Here is a 24,572-nt window from a genome sequence, read left to right on the forward strand (position 1 = left end):
TCAGGTATTTTAAGAAAAGCATAATTCTAACAAACAGCAGGAGGCAAGAATAGCAGAAACCAAAGAAAACTGATGAAACACTGCTATCCTATATCTTCAACTGTGGCTTCAGCCTATAGTTTATGTTAAGTATCAGTGTGTTTGTGCCACTAATCCAGGGCTGTATGGTATATGTGAATTTAGATAGTTTGTTGGATTAAATCTTAAATGGCAGTAATGCTTGTATTTCCGTTGTTGCCAGGAAACTTCTTCACATGAAGGAGAGAATGCCCAGCTCCACAGACGGACCTTTTGGTTGGCATCTGTAGCAACTTCAGCCAGCGCAAACCCCAGCGCCGGGAGTCACAGGGCTAATGGAGAGCTGGGTCTAACCTGTGTGTCCCTGAACGCATCCCCTGCATCAGGGTTTGTGCTGGTTGGGTTTAAGCTAAGTGCTAACAGAAGGTAAGTCTCCTGGAGCTGAAACTACCTTCAAACTATCTTCTCAGTGAAGTAGTTTCCCAGCAGGGTGAAGGACGAAACAACATTTTTCACAATTCTCTTTTTAAATTTAATGTTGGTTCATCTTTTGTTATGTTTTAAACAAAAATTTGACAATTACACATTACACTTATACCTTGCATTAACAGCTGTTTGTGAGCTGCTGTGTTTTGGCCATGAACCTTGTTAATTCAGTCTCGATATGAAGTTTATTTGTTTATGAAGTTTTCATAGTTATGAAGATTAAAAGTTAAAACTAGTGCTTTCATCATCTCATGGACAAAAGGACAACATTTATATTTTCATAATCCCATTTAACCATTTGTTCAGGCAATTCTTTACAATCAATCTCCCATAATGCTTTGACTTGGGGAAGTATCTGCTTTAGAGTGGTCGTCTCCTGACACCTGGTGGTTAAAGAGCAGTAATGTAAATGTAGTTTAGTCATGGGGGGGTCAGATACTCATGCACAGCTGCACACATCAACTGCACTGTCCACACAGCATTTCCTACTCTAAATAAAGCCATGACCTGTTTTAACTTTTAATGTTTTGTGGTTTCCAGGCGAGTGAGGGAGAGAGTCAGCACATTCTGGATGCAGCTGAAATATCTGCTACACAGGTATCTCCTCATGGGGAAGAATGACATCTTGTTTTGACATTTATGGATCAGTTCTCTAAGACTAAAATTTCCTCTTATAGCATATTGAACTATTCCTCAAAGACATTATTCCTCATGGACATTTGGGTCAACTGGGCGCCAAAATCAAGCCTCATGTATTAAAAAAAAGAATCAGTTATTTGTTTCTAAATGTGCATATGAATATGATCTCCACTAGATGGCAGGTCGAGCTCAGAGACTCTCCGCCTCAGTCTCCTTCCCCCTGAAGCTGCTCATGAGTTTTCCATCTAATCATGTCTTATTCTGCTGGGAGCCGGCTCCCGGAGTATCACACCTGCCCACTTCCTTTCCATCGACCCCCAATGCCAGGGGAATGCAGTAACCTGCTCCCACAATGCACTGCAGCTCCCCTCCGTGAGGAAACACTGCAGTGGCGCTGTGAGCATATGGCACTTTCTTAACAAAAAACAAAAAAAAAGCTAAATGAGTCAAAAATGTAACCTTTCCTATGAAACGCTGTATGTAAATGCTGTCAGGCGTTGAGGCTCGTGGGGAGTGAGGGAGGTGAGGCGTCATGTGACACCTTTTGACTTTTGAAACTTCGCCTTTCAGGATGTTTGAGTTGGTTTTTCATATGCAAACATGTGTAAACTGGGACTGAAAACTTTTTACTGTCAGGGTAAGAAAAGTGAAACTCTCCAACCATCACCCCTCAGAGAGACGTTCTACAGCTACAACCTGTTATTCATTAACGCTTGATGTAACCTTAATTCATTTAAGTGAAACAGAATGTGCGTTCTTTGCCGTATTTGAATCTTTATCCACAAGAGAGGGATTTGTTGATGTATTATCTATTATATTATATATTTTTTTCAGTAACACCCTGCTTGCCGAGGCAAATGTGATTCATCTGTAAGTGTATTTATTGAAAGATTGAAGTGTATTTACGTTCTCTCTTACTCATCACATCCTCGGGCCTTTGTTTACTACAAACCACACGGCGCTGCATTGTTTGTCAGGCTGAGGGAGCCTTGATGGAATCAGAGTCCATTAACATGGAAGGCAGCGTCGAGGTGACTTTAGCTCCTAATTAAAAACAGATGTGTCCATTTAATAGTCTTAATACTTTGTGGGAGAGCGAGACAATCACCGCAGAAATATCTATTTGCCTCATTAAATCGGGAGGCTTGATCATGATGAGAAGCAGGGTAATGAATGAAGACAGACATGTTTACCAGGTTGTTTAAACAGTGTTTGCTGGGAGGAGAGAGGCTGGAATCTAGATGGACTGTTGTTTGGTGGCGGGGAGAGGAGGAGGGAGTACCCGGCTAGCTGAGGACTGGTACGATGAACGGCACGTGGGGGTCAGGTAAAAAACGAGGAGGAGATGTAAGAAACCGGATCAACTGTGAACCACCAAACTATCATTTTGTAGGTGCTAATATGTTTCAAAACACTCGTTGTTGTTTCGAGGCGTTGCGGTGTAACCGGCAGTTATTTCAGGCCTGTGAGACTCCACAGTAAACTCGCATTTTTAAGTGGGAGGTTCAATCAACTGTGCTGTTACACGTATTAAAGATTTAAAACCGAGGAACAACCAGCGCAGATGACAACAAAGAAGTTGAATTTACAAGCAGATGTTTGAAACCCACTGCAGATGAGATTTTAAGCGTCAACAGTAGTTTACTTCTACTTGAGACAAGACCAGGAGTCTAGAGCAATGCTATGCTAACATGCTCACAATGACAATGCTAACATGGCCATGTTTAGCAGGTACATTGTTTACCATGGTGACTATGCTACTTTGTAGTAGTAAACTCAAAGTGCAGCTGGGAGAATGTCAGTAACTTGCAGTTATTTGGTGATAGTGTTGGAAATCAGTTATTATAGTTCATCCTCTGGGCACCATGAATGTCTTTACCAAATTTCATGGCAATACATCCGATAGATGTTAAGACATTTCAGTCCAAACCATAGAATGTCAAGGTTACGCAAAAGAAAAAATCATGGGATCACCAAAGTGATCACGGTTCATCCTCAGGGAACCAAGAATCTCCGTACAAAGATTCATAGAAATGCATCCAACAGCTTTAGAGATATTTAAGTTACATTTTCGATTTAAAATATATTTAGGTGTCTATGTAATGTTTCTAGTTTTACACAGGACAGTATGTGTCTAGGTGGCAATTTGAAAACATGAATGTTATGAAGAGATATTAACATTGAAAGAGAGGTATGTTTGAAGGCATGTTTGCTTGATTGATAGCTCTCTCGGCCTATGATACTCAGCTATCGTGGTTGCTTCTTGCTCATCCCCATCAGCTCCCTCATTTTTGCCAAAATTTGGATTTTTCTGGCTTCAGATGTTGCCAAGATGGCAGCAAGTGATGATCGCAAATCCAGACTTCAGAACCTCCCGGATCATCTGGGACATCACAGATGCTACATCCATGTTTTCTACAGTATGTTTCAAACATGTGCAACACTTCTTATTTACTTTGCTGTCTAGCATGTAGGTTAACGTTATATGTAGAACTTTTTTAACTATACCTGAAATACAGCAATACAGACTTCAATGTATTGAAATATGTTATTTTTTTTATTCTGGGATCAAGTCTTGAGCTGTTTTCTGTCACTTGTTACTGTTGTTGTTTATCAATTAGCAGTAACCTACTCTGATTTGAGATACTATCAATTATAATGTGTCTAACATGGCATTTCCTAAATGGATATGAATAAATATTCAGAAGTTCCCTGTAGCTTCCAAGACGTGAAAAAAAAAAAAAAAAAAAAAAAAATGACATTTATGAACAATCTTGAAGATGGAGCCAAAGTGCAGCTGTAGTTTATAGAAAAGAGAGTGAAATATGGACTTATATATAATAAAAAAGGATGCCTGCCATCATTAATTTATATTATGTTCGGATTGAAAGTATTAATCAAATTAATCTTTTTTTTTTTCAATTAATCAATTTTTTTGCACATGAAGTGTAAATGAAGTAGTGAAAAAATAGAATTTACAGACATATTTATGCTTTGTTTTGCCTGACACATCCCTAAATGCAAGGTATTTACAGCAGCAGTTTACAATCATATTATAACAAAAAAAGCAGCAAATGTGCAAAGCTGGAACCAGAAGGAATGATGCATTTTGCTTCATAAATGACTTATGACAGTTATCAGAATTGTTGCGAATTAATGTTCTTGACGATCGACTTAAACGATTAACAGTCTGTTGGCAGGGGACGTTTCCTTGTCAACTGTTGGAGGATTATTCTGGTATTAGTGAGCATGATATGCGTGTCAAGTTCGCTTAATTTCGTGAAACGTCAAACATTTAGAGAGGCACACACGCAGACACTCACACCCGCACAGACATGAGCATGCAGAACCTAGAAGCAGCAATCTGGGCCCAGCTGACTGATCTTGTGTGTGTGTGACAGGGGCAGAGATGTGTGTGGACACGTCGGCCTTTTGCTCAGGGATCCGCTGTCACATCCCATCATCGGAGCGGTGCATTCACACCAGCCGCTGCTCCAGGACGGCTCACTAAAGGGGGGGGGGGGGGCTGCAAACCTTCCAATGGGGCCGACAGTGTAGGGATCAGTGTCAGTGTCACCGTTACCGGCTCCGCATGGTGAAAAGTCCTGTTTTATTTAAAAGCCCAAAACATTTATTCACAGGTCGGGGGGAGTACAGCTCAGGAAAACTGGGAATCAGGTTTCAAATTGCAGAAAGGCCGAATTTGCAGCCATGTAAATAAAAATAATGTAAAGACACAAAGAACAAAACTGATGCTGTAATATTATCTTTGCACATTTTTGTGTACGTTTAGTAGGCCATGTTTTCAATTCATCTTAAAACAGCTGAGCATTTCATGTTTTCTGAAAATTTTGCATGTTGTAATGAATTTTAAGTCCATGTCCGCTCCTGGATGTTTGTTTTTAAGTTTATAGAATGGAAGAACGATGGAAGTATGGATTTAGCAAGCTGATAATTGAGATGCGAGAGGAGGATCTCAAACTTAAGAGTTATAAAAAAGGGAAAATAAATGGCTAATTGATTAATCAGTGGGTAAGTTTTATGAACAGGTACTATTTTTCATTCTTCACTATAAGTATATTCTAATTTGCTATTTTTTTGCTAATACAGGTGTATGAGACTGTATATTCATTTAAGAAGCCAGCTGCTCTACTGAAGTTTCTTGCAGCCTCCGCCTGAATCCAGTATAACAACAAGAGCGCGGCTGAACGTCGCTCAGTCAGTCAACCAGTGCTTCGGTTGTTGGTGAAGTTGTTAGCATAGATAATGAGCTAATTGGAGCTGGACGGATCTGCTGTGTGTGCTGGAAAATAAAAAGATCCCCAGGGAGCTGAGCTCACCTCCAGTTGGGAGAGGGGTGGAGTGGTTTGTGTGTTGGGTGGAGGGGGGGGGAGTGCTCTCAGTGGTGTAGTTGCTAATGTAGCTGAAGAAACAATGGAAAATGAAGATGTGTGAAATAGACACATTTGCAAAAGGTCAAAGGGGAAGGTGAAGGTTAAAAAAAACATGGTGGATCTTATGAGGATGATGAAGCAGAGGGCACATCTGGGACCGACACTGGGTTGTCATTACACACATTAAAGCTAATAACAACACTAACATTAATAGTATTTATGGACCGAAGTGACTGATAGCTCATATTTAGCTTTGATATTAAATGTATTTGAATTTGACCCTTTTAAGGTCACTAAAAAAGATACCGAAAAGAAAAGTTTCTATAAGGGTGCCAAACCAATTTGGTATCTACTTGTAGCTTTACTTTAATTCAAGTCTTAGTGTTTTACTGTTAGTATTACATTTTTTATAAGTGTAAGTCATATTCAAGTTTTTAAATTGTACTTTAGAAATCTCAAGAAGATTTAGATTTTCTTAAATGTGTTGTGAATTAAGTGACGTGCGATTATTCCTTTTAATCTTTACAGTGACATGTATATATAAATGGACATTTTGATCTCAAACCAATCTTCGCCATCAAGCACCCTCATCTTTTCAACCATTAGAATACTCTCCTGTTTGCCAATCGTTTAGGAGAACTACGGTGGCCGAGATGAAAATGTGAAAAGGCAAATGGTCATTTCTACAGTATAGCAATTGTTTGGTTTGTCCATTCTAGGCTACTGTAGAAACATGCCGGAAGGCTCCTTTAAGAAGACCCCCTTCGTATGTAGATATAAACAGCTCATTCTAAGGTAAAGAAAGCCCAATGATTCTCATTTTCAAGTGATTATACACTCAAGAAAAACTACTTATCGATATGATATCACATTTCTGCCAATAGATCCCCCTAAATGCTACACAATGTTACTTTAAGTTGAGGTTTCATTGATATTAAAACAGCAAAGATATCCTCATTATCGTATAAACTTAGGAAACCGCTGATTTCCATTATTCACTTTTCATTAACGAGCCAAAATCGGTACATTGATATTGATCAAACTCCACTTTAAATGTCAACCACCCCTTGAGCAAAGCCTCATCAGCGCTCAGGGACGCAGACGGAGTTGTCTTTAAACATGGCGGCACGAGCAGGGACCCGACCGTCTCCTGAGGGGTAATTATTATTATTAGCACTCAGGAGGTGCAGCGAGGTCCCCGGAACAATGAACATCCACATGGGTGCTGTGACAAGCGCTCATCTAGGTATCAGGAGTGAGTCAGACGTTAATACCCAGGCTAATAATGGCTGCCAAGTGGAGCTAACGCCGAGCTAATAACAGCGGTGAGGGACAGGAAAGTGCCACCACTGGGACACGTCTCACTCAAACGTGGCTGTCCAGAGGCCTCGTCCTCAGGTTGTAATTAGTAGCCAGCGACAACAAGGAGGCTCTGCAGTGGAAAAGCAGCATGCCAAGCAGGTGCACGAGGATCTGTACAACAATAATAATTACCAGTCACCAAAACAATCAGCCCCCAGAGCTGAATATTCTATTACATACGTTCATATATGTTATATTCCAACATCCAATGTAATCCAGTTAGTAGTAGGTTAACAACTTTGTAAAGCCTATAATACTTAATTTTTTTTCGCATTTGTGTCAGAGAGATGTTTCAACTATTTGGTAATTTTTTTGACTCTGTAGCTATGACATTTTGCATAATCGTTGGGTTTGACAATCTAGGAAATTTAAAGATGTTAACATTTTTAAAAAAAGTCAAACACCAAAAACACTGTTTCCATTTTTCCATCCAGCAGTGAGACGAGGTGCTGAGCGCCTATTCTACGCTGAAAGTGTGAAAACATATTGAAATTATTAATGTAATACAACGCCTTGTCAACGAATCCATTTGTATTAAAATTAAAGTCTACATTGGAGGAAGGGTGGGACCAATTACACCAAGATCAACCATCACATCCTGAAAGCACGAGCGCTGAACAACAACAACAACAGCAGAGGAATAATTCATAAACATAATCCGTCCCGTCTCTCTACGTACTTCAGACTTCCATTCATCTAGAACTGTCCGTATGCGTATAACAGAAACCAGACACAACGATCGTGTTCTTATAAAAAAATTGCCCTTCTGTGTTCTGCTTTCAACATTAAACAAGTGTTCTTTTTCATTTTTTAACTATCATCTTTGTTATTTAAAAAGCAACAATATACCTTATTGTAGTCTAACAATAAAGCGTATGTATAAAGCACTAAATCAGGATGAATAGAAAATGGAGGGGAATGGTGTTGAGCCAATCATTATCACAGCATGCCAAAATTCCTTCAATGCTACAGCCCTAGGTTGGCAACAACTTGGCTGTCAAGGTAAGTTGTCTAGTTGACACTGAAGTTGACAATGAGTTTGAGTTTCCTCTTTGCATTTGACCTCAAATCAAATCAAGGCTCCTTCTTCATCAATTAACTGTCTTGAACCACGTTTCCATTACATTTGGTCGGCCTCCATTGTTGTCTGAGTACTTTTAAGAACACCGATGAGCCACACCGTTGTACTTGGTGACTTCTTTCTTCATTAAGATGAACTGCAGATTACTTTCAATGAATCAGACATACACTGTTTTGAGTCCGTAAATGCTCACTAGAGCACCAATTGTGTATTCATTCACTGCTGAAAATAGTCCCCAACAAATGCAAGATTTACGTCATGAATAGGAACCAATGAGCTCAGACAGGCCGGGAAAATCAAACATTAACGAGACTCACCAACCTATTATTGGTTTGGGTCTTTGTTGTGGTTTTGCAATATAATGAACAAAAAAAAGGAAGGTAATCGAAGAAGTAACAACATATTTCAGATGTGTTAGTATACCTTGAAGCTGGACTGGAAACTTTTGCGCTCTGCATTGGTCCATTTTCTGCGGTTGAATTCACTGTCGCACTGAATCTCTTGTACCTAAAATGAAAAGTCAAATGAAGAAAAGCAGTTTAGAAATAAAGTGGGAATTTAACAATCTAACAAAAAGTGACAAGTTAAAGATAAACTAGTTCTGTGACTCTAGATTTCCTAAGAAATGAGGCATTCAACCGGCTCATTGTTTGTTCATTTTGCCCTAAATACCTTTTTTTTCCCTCCACTGATGAAGGTAGAAAATGAGTGCATAGCAAGTGCAAACGCTTTAACAGCAATTTAGCAAAAATGAGGCAGAAGCCCATTATCCTTCCTGAAAATACAGATCAGGCCTTCACCAAGACACAGTTTGTGTCCTCACTGATGGTCTAAGATGTGATTACCACATCCAATAAAACAGCACACATTTTCATATTTCATTGTCCCCAGTGTGTACAAGACTTGTTGTTGTGAGTTGTGGAATTATTGACCTGCTACGCTCAACTGGCTGAGTGAGGTGTTAAATATGAATGCCACACGTCTTACGTGCATTACATTAGAATCCTCTCCATCTTGTAATGTGGAAGTAAATGCACTCTTAAGGACATCAAACACGTTTCTTACAAAAGTACACACTGTTGGGGGAACTGACCCTGAGTCTTTTTTCGAGGGTGCTTTAATCCCACAAAAGCTGCTTGAATGTTCTAATCTCATCTCTCCACATTCAGACGAAGAAAATGTATCGCCAAGTACAATTTTCAAGAAGAGAGAACGGAAAGACAGAAGAAAGGCTTTTTGTTGCAATTGATTGATATGCGACATAACGAGAGATATAATGAATTTCCACCATTACATTCATCCTGAAGGAGACCAGGTTTAAATTATATTCAAGAAAGTCAATTTTATTTAATTCATCTTTTATCCATTGAGATTTTTGCAGCTTTCTCCACTTTTCTCATTTTCTCTTATTTTTATTCTATTGCTTTGACTGGAAGCCTCTTTTCTTGTTCCTAATTAATTAATGTCATCTATTAGTGTCATATTTTAGTGTCTTACTTAACATCTTACAAGCCTGACTCTTACATGAAAGTGTTAGTAACCTTCTTATCAGAATATTTTTGTGAGATATTCTAATTCTTGACTCGATAGTCTTCAGCTGACTTTTTTTGGCCTTTCTAAATATACAGCCACATCCATGAACAAACATAATGTCACCTGTAGCATCTGGGACATTTTCCTTATTTGTGTAACTTTCTGTTTCTTTTACTTCCTTCAGTATCTTACTACATAGAGAACAAATACAGTCTACATACTGTACATACACAGTGCTATACTGACGGTGATGAAAGGACGTGCTAGTTGACAAAGCTCTGTCGTTCGGAGACCTCCCAATGCGGCTGTTGCCGATACACAGTATCTAAAACCGACCCCTCGCTGCACCGAGCCCAGGGGCTGATGGGAGTTCTCGGGGGAACCATTAGCGAGCGGATCGGCAATGTGCCGCGTGGGGAGCGAGCACAATTCATGGGAGAGTGCCGAAAGAACTCACAACACTCTAACAACACCTGTCACCCCTGCGCCTAATGAGAAACACAATTAGCAATTAACAGTGCGATCTGTCAGGGCTAATACCTGCCTCCCTGCACGCACACACACATACACACACAGCTGGGGGGGGGGACCAGACCCCCTTCATCAGCACTTCCATGCAGGTATGAAATGAGCCCAAACAAGCGGATCAATTAGACAGGTGATGTAATGTTGTGAAACCTAAGCTGATGCCTCTGTGGCAGATTTTCTTAAACAGCGTCCTCGCTGATGCTCCGCAGTGACTTTTAAGACAGGAATGATTTTTATCACTCTGCAGGGAAGCGAACCGGACGCACTTCCTAACATCCATACATCATGCAGCCCGGGCTATTAAACTCTGCGTGCAATGGGACGTTTGTCAGAGCGCACTTCTCCTGCTAGATTTGGTGCTCCATTCTCCTGTAAAACAATTGCTGCCATGGGGATTAACAGAAGACAAACTGAAGTGAGTATAAACAGCACAGGCAGTAAAAAGCCCTAAATCAGCACATCCTGTGTGTATTTGGATCCCTGTTAGCAGCTGCCTCGTGGACACCAACTTCCAAAAATCGATTGTGCGACAATATCGATCCGCACACCTTCTGGTATTTCTCCCTGATTACGTCTGAGGGGACATTTGAGGACGCTTTTAGCCGCGTGCAGGTTTCCATCATCCTCGAGGAAATAAAGAAAAACTGTAATGCACAAACTGAACGGCATCTGTTCATAATTAATAGTTAAAACATGCACATCGTTGGCTCATGTGTAGAAGTAGCCCATGTATCATGTTGGCGTTCAAGACTTCGGCTTGTTGTCGGGGAAGTGACATTTTTTATTGATATTTTCTTGTGCGGCGCTGGAGAAATCTGCTAAAACTTTAATGGATTTCAATAAACTGGGAATACAAGAAGGCCGGTGCTTTGTCAGTGGAAAGCTGGACTCAATAAATGACAGCACATTCTTTGCTACTTCACATATAAAGTTATTGACCTGCCCCATTTCTTGTCTCACACATTTGTCATTGTGTAATAACATGAGAGAGAGGTCAGAGGTCAGGTTTGGCTTCTGATCAATGACCCTGGAGCAGTCAGGGTTTCAGTTTCTGGCTCAGCAGAGCAGATAACTGCCAAAGAAAACTGTTAAAATTAACCACTTTCAATATTTCAATTTAGCCATTATATTATGTTCAAATCTAATTTAAATGTCATTGTATTAAAAGTTTGCATTCGGATATGAATTTCTAATAAACCGTCTCTCTCACACACACCAGCATCAACACTGGCTGTGTTCTAATTGGATTACACCAGTATATGTGTGTGTTTGTGTGTGTGTGTGTGTGTGTGTGTGTGTGTGTGTGTGTGTGTGTGTGTGTGTGTGTGTGTGTGTGTGTGTGTGTGTGTGTGTGTGTGTGTGTGTTGGGCATATCCAGCATAGTAATTGTGTCAGCCTTGTTGGTCAGTGGGGAATTGAAGTGTTAAATCCAATTCTGAATTTGTTTCTCTCGTACAGAGGAGGGGGAGATGTAGCGTGAGCACCAACCATATGTCACCGTCCCCAATTCAGAGGGATTGAATATGGATGAGGAACAACTCAGGGTCCTGGCGTCGCCACTGGAAGCAGGTTTGCACTGTGACGGTGTAAGCTCATTTGTTATCAGAGAGGAAGTGGAGTTGTAGACACCAGCACTGCAAAAACCGACAAAGATTTCCCTTAATGAAGATAAAACTGAGTCGGTGGCTCTCAACTTTTTAGTTTCTCTGCTACTGTTAGTTCTCTGTTCGGGCTGCTCCGGACAAGAGGACCACCAAGAAAAGGAAGAAAGAATTCCCATGAATTCAGAGTTTTCATTTAAGCTCTAATTTGCTATAAATAATCAATGTAGGGATGTCACGGGAACAGATGATTCGGTACCATTTGATGCCAAAATTCTGCAAACCTGACGTACTTGTTTTTCTAGAGTACCGCAGGTACTTGGGATCAGGGCCCCGAGATGTTTTTTCCGTCATCATAGGGATGATAGTAAATTTCCCTGATAATGCTAAATTAGCTGTGGTTCCATTCACATCATTTTTTTTGCAGGAGACGGCAACTTTTGATTGAACTGAGTAAAAGAAAACAGTTTGACGCTCGCTTGAAGTGTTTTTTTGTTCTTTTTCAAGAGTGATGGGCTAAATGGGTTACGTTAACGGCTTTGATAACCACAATGAATTGGTGCGCTAATGTTAGCTTCGTGTTAGCAAGTTGCAGCTGTAGTAAGCTAAGGCACTTGCAAACATATTGCTGCATATAGCTTCCTGATGCAACGTTGGCCACATTCCACTATGAAAAAAGTAGCATACTGTCAAAATGCTTTAGCTTAAGTTGAAGACGTTGTAAGATATTCGGAGAAAATGTTTGCTGCACACTTAAGGTTTCGCATGCTGAGTGTCAGAATCCGACAGTTTTGCTTTTCTTCCTGCGGATGCCTCACATCTTATCTCCATTTTTTTTTGTTTGGCAGCTTATAAATACTTTGTTCTGGGTTCTTTACCCTGTTGGTAGTGCATCCCACCTCACACCAGCTTTAGGGCATTTGTTCTTGCCATTTGCTATCAGAAGAAAGTGACAAGGAGGCATCTCTACACAAGTGGAGAGCCATGAATTGTTTTCCCCCACCGGAGTGGGCGGGACTTAATTGTGCTCTGTCTCTGTAGATCGCCGTTTGATTGACAGGTGATCTCTGGGGAACTGCAGTGCATAAACACAACAGCAATCAACACCTAACACCAAATATGTTGAAGTATTTAAACCAAAAACGAAACATGAATCTTGTGAGAGTCTCCACTTTTAAGTGAAGAACAAAAAGGTGTTTATAACTATATTCTTTTCCTATATTCACTTCAACCCTTATGTTCTGGAGACAGTGCATGATGAACACAGCCCCTACAGGTGTTAATAATATACAATACAAACAGGGTAAATGCTAAAAAGACGGGATAAAACTTATTGATCAGCCGTTACTGAGGTCAAGATCAGTTTTAGCCAACCAGTAATTGCTATATCTCAACACCCTCTACTACCAGAACGTTACTGGTTGATTTTCCGATTCAGAATTTTGAGCAAGCAAGCAAACTCTAAAAATGCTAATCTGACCTCCAGGCTCCTGTCCACGATTGACAAAGGCTGATGTTGCTCACTTATGTTACTACTTAAATAACATTTATTTGATTTCATGGGCCTGTAAGCAGTTATTCTTCAGGAAATGTGAGACTGTGTGTGTGTGTGTGTGTGTGTGTGTGTGTGTGTGTGTGTGTGTGTATATATATATATATATATATATATATATATATATATGTATATATATATAGCATTCTTTGGGTTTTATGGGGTTTCGTAATCACTTTCCTTTACAGCATAGATGTCTTTTTTGACTGAATTTCTACCTGAGAGACAACCTTAACCCAGAGAGTCATATATACTCTCTATAAACTAATCTGCAATATAAATGTATCACATACACAAACACATTGTTTTTATGGAGTTTGTTCTGCTTTATGTTGTCCTTCCCTTTACAGAAGTGTCTATTCTCAGACATTGTCTCTTCTTACCATTACCGAGATATTTTTGCCATTTCGGTTGATCTATTGCTCCGCCCGGTTTTCTCAACAACCCATGAAAGGCATCATATCTTGTGTGAAAATGCCAGGCTAACCTTAGCGCTTTCAGCTTGCCGTGAGAAACTGCTCCACTGGGGCTAATACCGCCTCTTAAAAAGACAAAAACAACCCATTGTTTCCAGTCAATTAATGTAGAAAGAAAAGGTGACACTGTGGCACTGTGACATTTCTATCAAACCTGGTTATTGGTGTGAATTTTTAATATACTTAGCAGTCCTACTGGAGTCTTATGGAGTTAATAAATCAATAGAACAAATATCTCTTATGTATTTCTGTCTACAAAGGGCACTACTTTTTACAAACAAGACTCACAAAGCGTATCATGAGCCATAGCATTTGATTAAAACAAACCGTTACTGTTGACATGAAACAGTCTGCTTACCAATGCAATACTCTAGCTTCTTACAAAAACAACAGCTACTCATCATTTGTATTTACAGAAATGCAGTGATGGCTAGAAGAATAAATAGGCAACAAGATGACACCATGGCTACTGAATTCTCCCAAAAAAAGGCCAAGTTTAACAACACGTGCTGCTCTGGGTTCACTTACATGTTTTAAATCATGATGGATTATCTACAGACACTATTGTTGCCCTTAACCGGTGAAATGTACGGGATTCAGACCATTACCATGGCAGCAAACAACAATTATTTTAGTGCCCCTTCAGGTTAGCACTTTTGCCAGAGTTTGCACTGTTTGCACCGTTAGCACCGTTAGCTACTAGCCACTGGCTCAGCCGTCGTCCTGTCAGAAATGCTCCCAATCTCGTGTACAGAACCTTTAAATGAGGCAACTACTACAGTTAGAGCACTTTCCCTGAACTGTGTTTCACAGATAGGAGGCTTCCTCAGTGTGTTAGTGAAGGTGAGATGTTAGTGGTGAGTAAATTACAAATGTCAATTGTATGTCTAATTCTAGTGTCTTCAAAAATGTGTGTAATAATGAAGTGATATTACATTTACTGAATCAATAACTGTAACAAAGCAACTACAGCAACCTGATGTCAAAACAAGAAGGCTCCTCCGCTCATAGCCGCCAGCGGTTTGTGCACAAGTGCATGCATAGGAACAAACACACAAGTGCACACATGCACACACACACAACACACACACACACACACACACACACACACACACACACACACACACACACACACACCCTCACCTCTTATTCATCACGACCAAGGAGTGTGAGCAAAGTTTGCTTTTGTAATTGCCCTGCTCTTGCAGACTGTTTGACAGGCAAACAGCAGTGTGGTCTGGCTCTTCCATGTGCCAGAAACTCTTAACAAGCAGAGATTAACCAGAGGCGAGGCCGAGCCAAACCGCAGGTTCCATGTCAAGAGCAAACACAAGTACACACCTTTTATTCTGTCGGAGACAATAAAATGATAGGTAGGACAGAGAAAATGAGAAATGGAAGTAAAAGTCGATGCCAAACAAAAACATTGCTTTCTTATTGTAGTTAATGGATCTTTTACAGCTCTCACCTTCAACTGTCTGTTGAAATTGTTGCAAGAAATAGGCCTTACAGTTGAATGTTAGGCTCCATTAGATGCCTAGTTTAACTAGTTGTTGATAAGGTTAACTGGTTATTTTATCTTCAATACACTTTAGGTTGCCAGGTACTTAATGCTCACACATGCTCCTATGTTGGCTCAGCTGAACACAAAGACAACAAACGGGGAGAAAACGAGTCTGGTTCTGTCCAGCGGTAAGAAAATTGGTCCACCAGCATCTCTAAACATATTTCCCCAAATGTCAAACTATTCCTTTAAATCTTACGGCACAAAATGAATTGTTAAAACATAGTTTGGGCCATTTTGAGGCTAAAGTCATGCAAGTTAATTACAGCCTGCAGCATTGTGAATCCCTGGGGCCAATAGCAAATTGAATTAATGCTTTTTTTTGCTTAGTCATAAATTCCAAGTTGCAGAATTCCTTGATGTTTTGTACTTGGGTTCTGATTTAATACTTAATGTGGGAAGTGACAATTTCCTGATGTTAAGAAAAGTGATAATCACATTGTCTCTGTTCAAGCTAATTATGTGACTTAATGTAAGTGAATTAATAATGTCCAAATCTGGCTTTAAAGCAGATTCAATCTTTTGTGATGGGCAACCATCAGCCAAGTATGCCTGCCCCTTCTTTCAAAGATGGCCTGCTTCCTGGGAGCTGCCCAGTACAACCACAGCAGCTCCAGTGGGGTAATTGGAGCCTTGAGCCTTCGTGTAAGTGTCTTGATAAACGCCACGTGTGCGATAATTGCTGAGGGAGAGCGGAGAGTTGCTCATTTTACTCTCCCTGCTCGGATCCTCGCTGCTGGTCAGGGGATCTGAAACCAGCAGGCTACTGATCACATATTTTAGGGCTGTTTGAGCGTAAAAGGGCTCAAATGAGTTTCTTACAACAGAATCCTGGTAGCGTCCAGGGAATATTTGTTCCTTCATAAATGATCTGAACAGCTTCATTTAAAAAGGATGGATCGTACCTTTTGAGCACATTCGACTTTTCTATATCCATCCATTTCAATAAATAACAACTCCTACCCTTTGCAACTTCTTCTGGGACAATGAACGCAACTGTAAATAATAAATCCTTCTAATACTGAAAGCACTCTTTAGTCAACGTCACATTATTTTCCAGTGATTAAACATTGAATACCAGCAGCACCTTTGTGAAAAAATGTTTTTCACCTTATGACTTAACTTACTTAAATTATTCAAAACCAAAAACCATCAGCAGGTCACCAATGTGATTAAAGGACTTATTCATGCACATTCATGAAACAGTTTGGCAACCATAAAATCAACAGCATAATTCTATTTCTTTGGGCCTTTTCTTTCATCCATTCTAGTTTGGAAAAAAAAAGACCCAAATATTAGCAAATATAGATTCCTCCAGGATTTCAAATACTGCTATATTGAATATGACTAAGAGTATTGATGCAGAAGTTCCCACAGTGATCATAAGAAGTTTAACTGAAGTATACCAGGAAGCTCAGTGTGTCAGTTCCTTTTCACCATCATTATCTCTCATCTTTTGGCAAACTTGGGCCATATTTATCAAGTCTGCAGCAGCTCTGTACCATCAACACTTGTCTCTGCCCGGCTCCCCCCCGTCTACTCTCTCTTTATCTCCCCCCCTCTTGTCCCTTTCTCTCCTCCTCTTCCTGCCCAAGAAGAGGAGACACGGCCATAAATCTCAAGAGTAGCTAATGAACTGCATTTAACAATAAAATGCACTGGAAATGGAACATTTCATTTACAAGAAGATCAATGGCAGTGACAAACACCCTTCTCGGAGCGACTAGTTAGCGGGATGATGTTCCGCAGGCAATCCAATCAATCACCGCACACCGACGCCGAGATCAATCAAAGGAGGAAAAGGAAGGAGGAAGAAAAAGACCTGAAGCTTTTCTCCTTATACTGTATTCATGGTCTTTATTTAAATAGGGCTACTAATCACTCACTGAAAAAGTCCACCTTCTTGTCCCCCCTTATTTCTCTTTCACTCTATGGATAGTCTCTCTTTTTTTTTTTCTTCTTAATATCCCCATTCTGTTTCTCCCTCTCACCCTCCGAGCACTGGGGAAGGCAGTTGAGAGGCAAGAGGAGGAGAGTGAGTGATAACCATCCGGGGAGTCAAGTGCTCCATCACCGCCATCCCCATCTGCGACCCGACAAGTTCATAATGCCAGGCATCTGCTTTCATTTATAAAGGCCTCACTTAGCCCTCACACACACTCACAGTCTCTCCAGCTCTTTTCTGCTACGCCCTCCCCTCCTCCTCTTGCTTTCTCCCTCCTCACTCTTTTTCTCCCCTTCCGGCTGGCTGAGAGGGGAGAGCGCCTCTTGTCCCCCGCCTCACCTAATCCTCCTCATCTCCTCCTCTTCTTCTTCTTTTTCTTCTGCTCAAGCCCTCTCACTTTTTTTCCCCTCCCCATTTGTCCTCCACAGTTGCATCCATTTATTTCCCTCCAGTTCTCCATCTTCTCCTCTCAACAGCCTCTAATGCAAGAAACTATAAAGTAACATTTTAGAGTGAGTAAAAGCATTTTTTTTACAAAATATTTTTCATTAAAAAGATACACAAAAGTATGAACGTAAAAGTTCAGACATATTTGAGAAAACTTTGAATTGATTCAATGTAAAATGTAGAAAATATGAATATTTTCAAAAATAAAAACAGGAAAATGTACTTTTTGGATTTTCAATTTACAGTATTATCAGTCCATATAAACTTTACTCTGCAGAAATGTAAATGTATGTTAGTCAATGACTATGTTTGCATGCAGAAAATATTCATGCTCTTGCCGTATTCCTAAAAAGACAATATTCCTACTCAGCTGTTTGGCAAAAATGTTTTATATTCCACTAATATTCCCGTTAACATGCAGCCGTGCATACTCTGATTAAAGTAACTGGTTGCAAACTTGTTCGACCGTTCGAACAAAGCCTCCATCTTTCATTCCTTCACCCACCTTCTTGCATAATGTTTAAAAGTAGGTCTGTTTCTCATCAGACCACAAACAAGGGGATTTCTTTTGGGCATGCATCTCTGCAAAGTGTTAGCTAGTGTTGGTTTGGGTACAACAATGTGTAAAAAGAGAGCTGGCCATCTTCTGAATGTGCCATATGTCAAAAGAATGCTCCTAAAACACGATTATCAGCATTACCCACATGTCTCAATCAGAAAAAATGCTCCATTTGGAATACAGCCTTATTGAAAATATCAAAACATATCCAAAAACCTGTTGATATCAAAGACTGTGATATCCAAGTCCTTTTTAATGCTAAAAAGTAGGTGTGTCTCTCCTTGTCACCAGAAATTTGAGCTTCACTTTTGGGTGTTCATTTCTACCTCAGCTTTACAAACTGTTGGCTAGTTGGTTTGTGTACAACCAAAACGCACAGAGCTAGTCATAAACAGGAAAGAGGCTGTGTTCCGACGTTAAAACACCTATTGAGACGCATATTCCCAATGCGCTTTATAAACGTCCAAAGAATGCTCCAAAAAAAACAAATATAAGCACATCCCAAGTCTGCATTCTGAAAATGGCCTAATTAAGAATATCCAAACGGAATATGATGTTTACATGAACCATGTAAAATGTTGAATATTGTCATATTCAAAATAATTGTGGAATATTTTAAACATAGTCAATGTTGAGCTGTTAAATTAGGTTGCAGAATTCAGAAAAATCCTGATTGCATCGTGACACAGCAATATTATGAGCTTTATTTATTTTTACTAGATCTGATACAAGTATACATTTGATCAATGAGTCAATCTATAAAACATTTTTCTGCATACATTTTGATAACGATTTAATCATTTCATTTAGTCAGGCAACAATCACATGCTTGTGCAAGGATTTTCTACTTTTGTAAGTTTTATATTTATTTATTTATTTACAACTGAGGATGTCAACTTGAGCTCTGAGAATGCATGATGAACATTTTTCACTTTTTCCCCCACAGTTCATAATAATCATGTTAAAAGCTACCTTTCTGCACATTGTTGAAAACTCCATGCTCTTGACTACATCGACTTTGAGCTGTCAATCAGCAACATTCAGTGCACAAAGCATGCAGCCGCTGCAGCAGTCTGCAAGTGGAGAGCCTTGTTGTGAATTGAGTGGGCAGACAGGGTTTTTAGTAAATGAATCATATGGTTCAAATGTCACTTTTAGTTAGAAGATACTCATTGTCTTCTATAAATGTATACCGCAAAGTTACAGTTTGACAGAGGAGACATGTGCGACCATTAGGTGGTGCACTTCTCTCACTTTACATGTGAGGGACCTCAGAAGAAGACTAAAAAGAAAGAGAGAGAGAGAGAGAAGAAAAACTTGCTCTGCCCATTATGAAGTAAATTTTCTGAAATGGGTTTTTATCATGAAAAATAAAATGCAACATCTGTTGTAAATATATTTGGATACATTAGTGTGTCCTCTGAGGCCTGCATGGAAAACCACAGACAGTTTTTTGTGTGTGTGCGCACACGAGCACACGCCCTCATTTGTGTGTGCGTGCATGCGTGCTTCATTTATGCAATGAAGTGGCCACACACACAGTTTTAAGCAAAAGGCAGAACGGAGCATTGGACTGAAGAGTGGACTTCTCTTCTCCAGAAGGCTTTTGTTTAAAGACTTCATGAAGTACTTTTGATGGAGCACTTCAGCTTTAAATCTCTGTCTGAAAAAGTGTTAAGGAGTAAATGCAGCAATGAGGGAGACGGATCCTGAATGTAAAGAAGAGAAAGGTGAAAAAATGTGGCAATATTTTCAATCCTTATGGTTTCACTTTTATACTAAAATACATCCTGTCAACATTTATAAATTAACTCTCATTAATGACAACTTTTTGTAGTAACCTTATTTAATAGATAAAAAAGAATGAATACTGCATGCCTCACTATATGTTTGAGCTATAGGCGTCTCCAAAATGGAGATAGTAAAAGTTGTCAAGGTTGTAATCTATTTGTACTTAGTAGGGGGCCTGTGTTACAGCATGTAGGACTGTATAACAAAAGTAAAAACACTATTGCATTGACAGTTATTGCGTTTTCGTCCGCATTTTATGCGCACTTTTAGTTCAGTTCGGTTTTTACACTTGGCTGAAGTGTTAAAGTTGTTGTGTCAGTCAAAGCAAAATGCACCAACTCTAATGCAGACAGACTTAAATATCTATAATGACATTCATAAAGCATGTGACTTAAACGTCCACTGAAGAGAAGAACACATCAGATCTGTGTCGAGCGATGATGATAGTGCAACGTTTCTCAAATAAATGCAATAAACAAATATAGATGCCATTTTTCCATCATGTTTTCTACATTTTTTTTTTGCTTCACCATGAAAACTTGGCTATATCTGTCTATGTTCTCCTGTCTGACTAAGATTGTGTACAAAAACAGGTGATGAAGGGATACTTGGATACTTAAATAAATCTTACTTAAATCAATGCAGGTGCTTCTGATGAACAGGTAGAAAAAAAAAATTGGACATAAAAAATTGGCCATGTTGGTGACAATAAGTTGGTATGTGAGAGTTATCTAGTTTTTGTAGGTTTTCAAAGAACAGCCTCTTCAGTTCATTACCTCTGCCCTGTTTTCAATTCACAACAAACTGAAATATTATGTAAAGAGTCATGTCAATCGAAGGAAACATGTCCTCAGACAATACTTTTTTTTTTATTCTTTACTAAAAGTTTCAAAACTATTCTTAAAAAAGGTAAAATGTGTAACATGTAGCAAAATGCTCCAAAAAATAGGTGGGAACATTTCACCTTTATTGCTGGGTCCATAGAATATACTTTTTTTTTTTAATGCAACTTTAATAAGAAGAATATATAAGATACTGTTGCAAAGCAATTGCGTTTATGAGTACTTGCAGTATGTTAAAGTGCTGGTTAACAAGACAAAAACACAGTTCAGACAAAGTTTGAGTTATCAAACTTAATCCTCCTGACTGCATGCATCGCTGTGACTGATCCCATATTGTTAAGTTCATGTATCTTTCACTGTCTCTGCTGCAGCCGTTTACTGAAGGCTACGTGTCCTTGTGACACGGTTGTTGACAGTTGACAGCTCCCTCCCTCCGTGCTACAGTCTCCCCCCCAGCTGGCTGCCTCTAACACTAATGGTCGCCCTCAGTAGGAGCCGGCGGGTTGCGGGTGCCTTTGCCGTCATCATTAAGCACCATTGGTTTAATGAACGCGGCATTTAGGAGAGCTTGGACCTTCATGCTCCGCCGCCTCATTAAGTGGAAAGCAAACTAATATGGGGAGCAACCTAGAGCTCACCTCTAGAGATGAGGGAGAGAGAGAGGGAGAGAGAGAGAGAGAGAGAGAGGAAACACACACACACACACACACACACACACACACACACACACACACACACACACACACACACACACACACACACACACTCACTCAGACCTGCTGTCTGGAGGAGGCCTTTGATGGAAAGGACTTGAACCAAGTTGTAAAAGATAAGACAATAGCAGTTGTTACAACTTTGAACATGTAGTAGCAATTGGAGCTGCAAAGCTAGCAGTTAAGCTACTAGTATTCAAGTATCTTTAGCTAATCTATTGATAGATGTATAATAATTAACAATGGTTATAGTTTTATGAACTGGTGAGGAGTGAGGAAATGAAGTAAAGGATAATACATAAGGATCCTGACAAGCACTGAACGATTTGTCAATGAATTGATTCAGTTGATCGACAGAAAATGTATCACAAAATATATTTTGATATTCGATTATTGTTGCAATCATCATTCAAGCAAAGCTGGGTTCCAGCTTTGAAAAAGTTTTAATCTGCTGCTATTCTGTGTTTTGTCTCACTGTCGATTGAATTAATTTGTGATATGGTATTTTGGAAATGTTTCTGACAGTTTATGGACTAAATGAGTAATTAATTCATCAAGAAAATAACCAGCAGGTGTGTTGCTCGTTCTGTACATGAAAAGAAGTCAAGATTCACGGCATTATGCATTTATACCAATTGCCAAAGCCAAAAATACAAGCTGTCAACAGATGATCTTTTTATTTACTGTCTTTGCCGATGATGAAGTTTTTCGATCAGACCATCCATGTAAAGAAGGAAAGATAACAGCGACCCATAACTCTTTCAACGTTAGCATCTAAAGAAGACATATTATACTCATTTTCAAGTTCATGCTTTTTTGGGTTGCTCTCAAATCGAAACCTTGTGACTCAATCAAATAGATTTGGGGAATCCGTGGCGATATCAAGCCCCAATATCAACTACAAAGACTTTAGCTGCACCTCCACCTTTGATTGTCTCATTGTGACATGATAACCTAAGAAAGTCCATACAGCTTTTTGATACTTTCACATTATTTATAAAGCACTTAGACCTGCTTTATCATAAAAAAAGACATGGAAATCTCACTTTCTACAAGAGACCTTTTAGATAAAGTTTGACCAGTGATATTTTAAGAAAATTGTTTAAGATGTCTTGTAATGCAACCTGCCAAACAATCAAAAACAAGCATCTTCCATGGCCGATACATGGAACCATCCCAATCTAACAATGCTAATCTAAATCTGAATAGCACTATCCTGATATAAACTATGTTTTTTACAAATAAAAAGTATACCAGCCTACATAAAACATTCAAAATACACAGCAACCTGATCTCAGTCATGACCCAGTTTCAGTCTAACGTCTTTGGCTTTCAGAGAAGCTGTGAATGAGGGAGACTTCTCCACCTGCCGCCCACTCACTCAGGTGGCTCTGCCAACAAATCTGCCCACACTTTGCCATCCATCCTGCCATTTTGTCCATCCACACATCCCCTCCTGCCCCTCCTCTTTCCTGCCTCCTCTTCCTTCCTCATCTCCTAGTCCCTAGGGTGGGCCTGGGTGGAGATAATTCCCCCTCTACGCGGGAACAATTAAGGGCTCGGCTCAGGGCTTTATGGTCAGAGGAGCAGCTGCTTTTTGCCATTTCTGGGTCCATAACTGTCTGAAATGACAACGTGGGGGGTAGACGAGCATCCCGGGCCCCTCCTCCCGATTCTATGCAAGAACCATAATTATTTTCCGCCTATTCAGCATATATCACACACACGTCTGTAAGACAACTATAAACAGATAACGTCAAGTATTTGATGTCTGTGTGACAGATTGGAGTTGCAGTCGGGGCCATAAACATTTCTTGAAAGCAGATGCTGAAGAGGCTCAAATAATTAGGTTGTTTCAGATAACCTGAGTTTGCGGAACAGAAGAACGACGAAAGATCGTAGTCCAGAGAAAAAAGGCAACAGGTAAGGAAGGAGAAAACTGCATCCAATGCTGACACAAGTATAACGTCTGGAAGCAAAAACTTGAGTCAACTCCAAAAAAGTTGTATTTCGCTCACAAGAAACATCTTAAAATGTTGATTCACACAACGCTAATGACGGCCAGAAGCTGAAGATTACTCTTCTTAGAAAACTGATTATACAATCTGCAGCTTAAAAGGTGTACTGTGCAGCTTTATTGTCACCAAACAAAAGTTTTGTTTACATCCCGTCAAATTCATTGAGCGGATCCTTGAGCTCTTACAAATGTGTTGGAAGCATTTCATTCCTTACAAAATTGAAAGCTGAAATGATTGTATGTATTTTAAATACAGCATCTTTTCTTCTTTCATATCTTTGTGTGTTAGAAGTGAAAATAACTTAAATTGATGATGGCCGTAACATAAAACTATAGCATCGTTATATTATCCAGATGACTCTGAAAATATGAAATGCGAACAATGATCCTTTGTTAGAAGAACAGAAAAATATCCTATGAGTATTATCTATTGATATGCTGTTAAACCTTCAGGGGAGCAGCCAATGTTATATATTTGCTAAAATGAGGAGATTTTGAAATATTTCTATCCAATGCAGTAGTAGAGACTACTAGGGATGTACATCTCCATCAATGAGGACGAAGTGATACGCATCTGGATGTATTGCAAACTATCCACAACATTAAAGACACACATGAAGCAACTAATGATGCGACATGATTCCCCCATATTGTGATGCAGTGCGATTTGACACGATTTGATTCAACACAATAACAATCAACACGCTACAGTACAATTTGACGTAGACAGCTGTACTTCATGCAAGAAGGAGATTGGGTGGAGATAAGTTGTTTTGTGTACAGTTTGAAACTCTGACCGAGTAATGACTCACAAGATCTTTTTTATACTTTTCAAAACCACTGATAGACATTAAGGGTGACTAAAAGCATTGATTTATGAAAAAATAAAAAGTACAAAACATGGAGATACAAGGATTTAAGCCTGGTGTCAGCATCTTTGCTTCAATGTGCGTGTGGGTTAATGTGTTTGCATACATGTAGGCTACATGTACATGAATGACGAGAGTGAGAGAGAGTGATTGGG

This window comes from Anoplopoma fimbria, chromosome 20, assembly GCF_027596085.1.
Source record: "Anoplopoma fimbria isolate UVic2021 breed Golden Eagle Sablefish chromosome 20, Afim_UVic_2022, whole genome shotgun sequence".
Lineage (NCBI taxonomy): Eukaryota > Metazoa > Chordata > Actinopteri > Perciformes > Anoplopomatidae > Anoplopoma > Anoplopoma fimbria.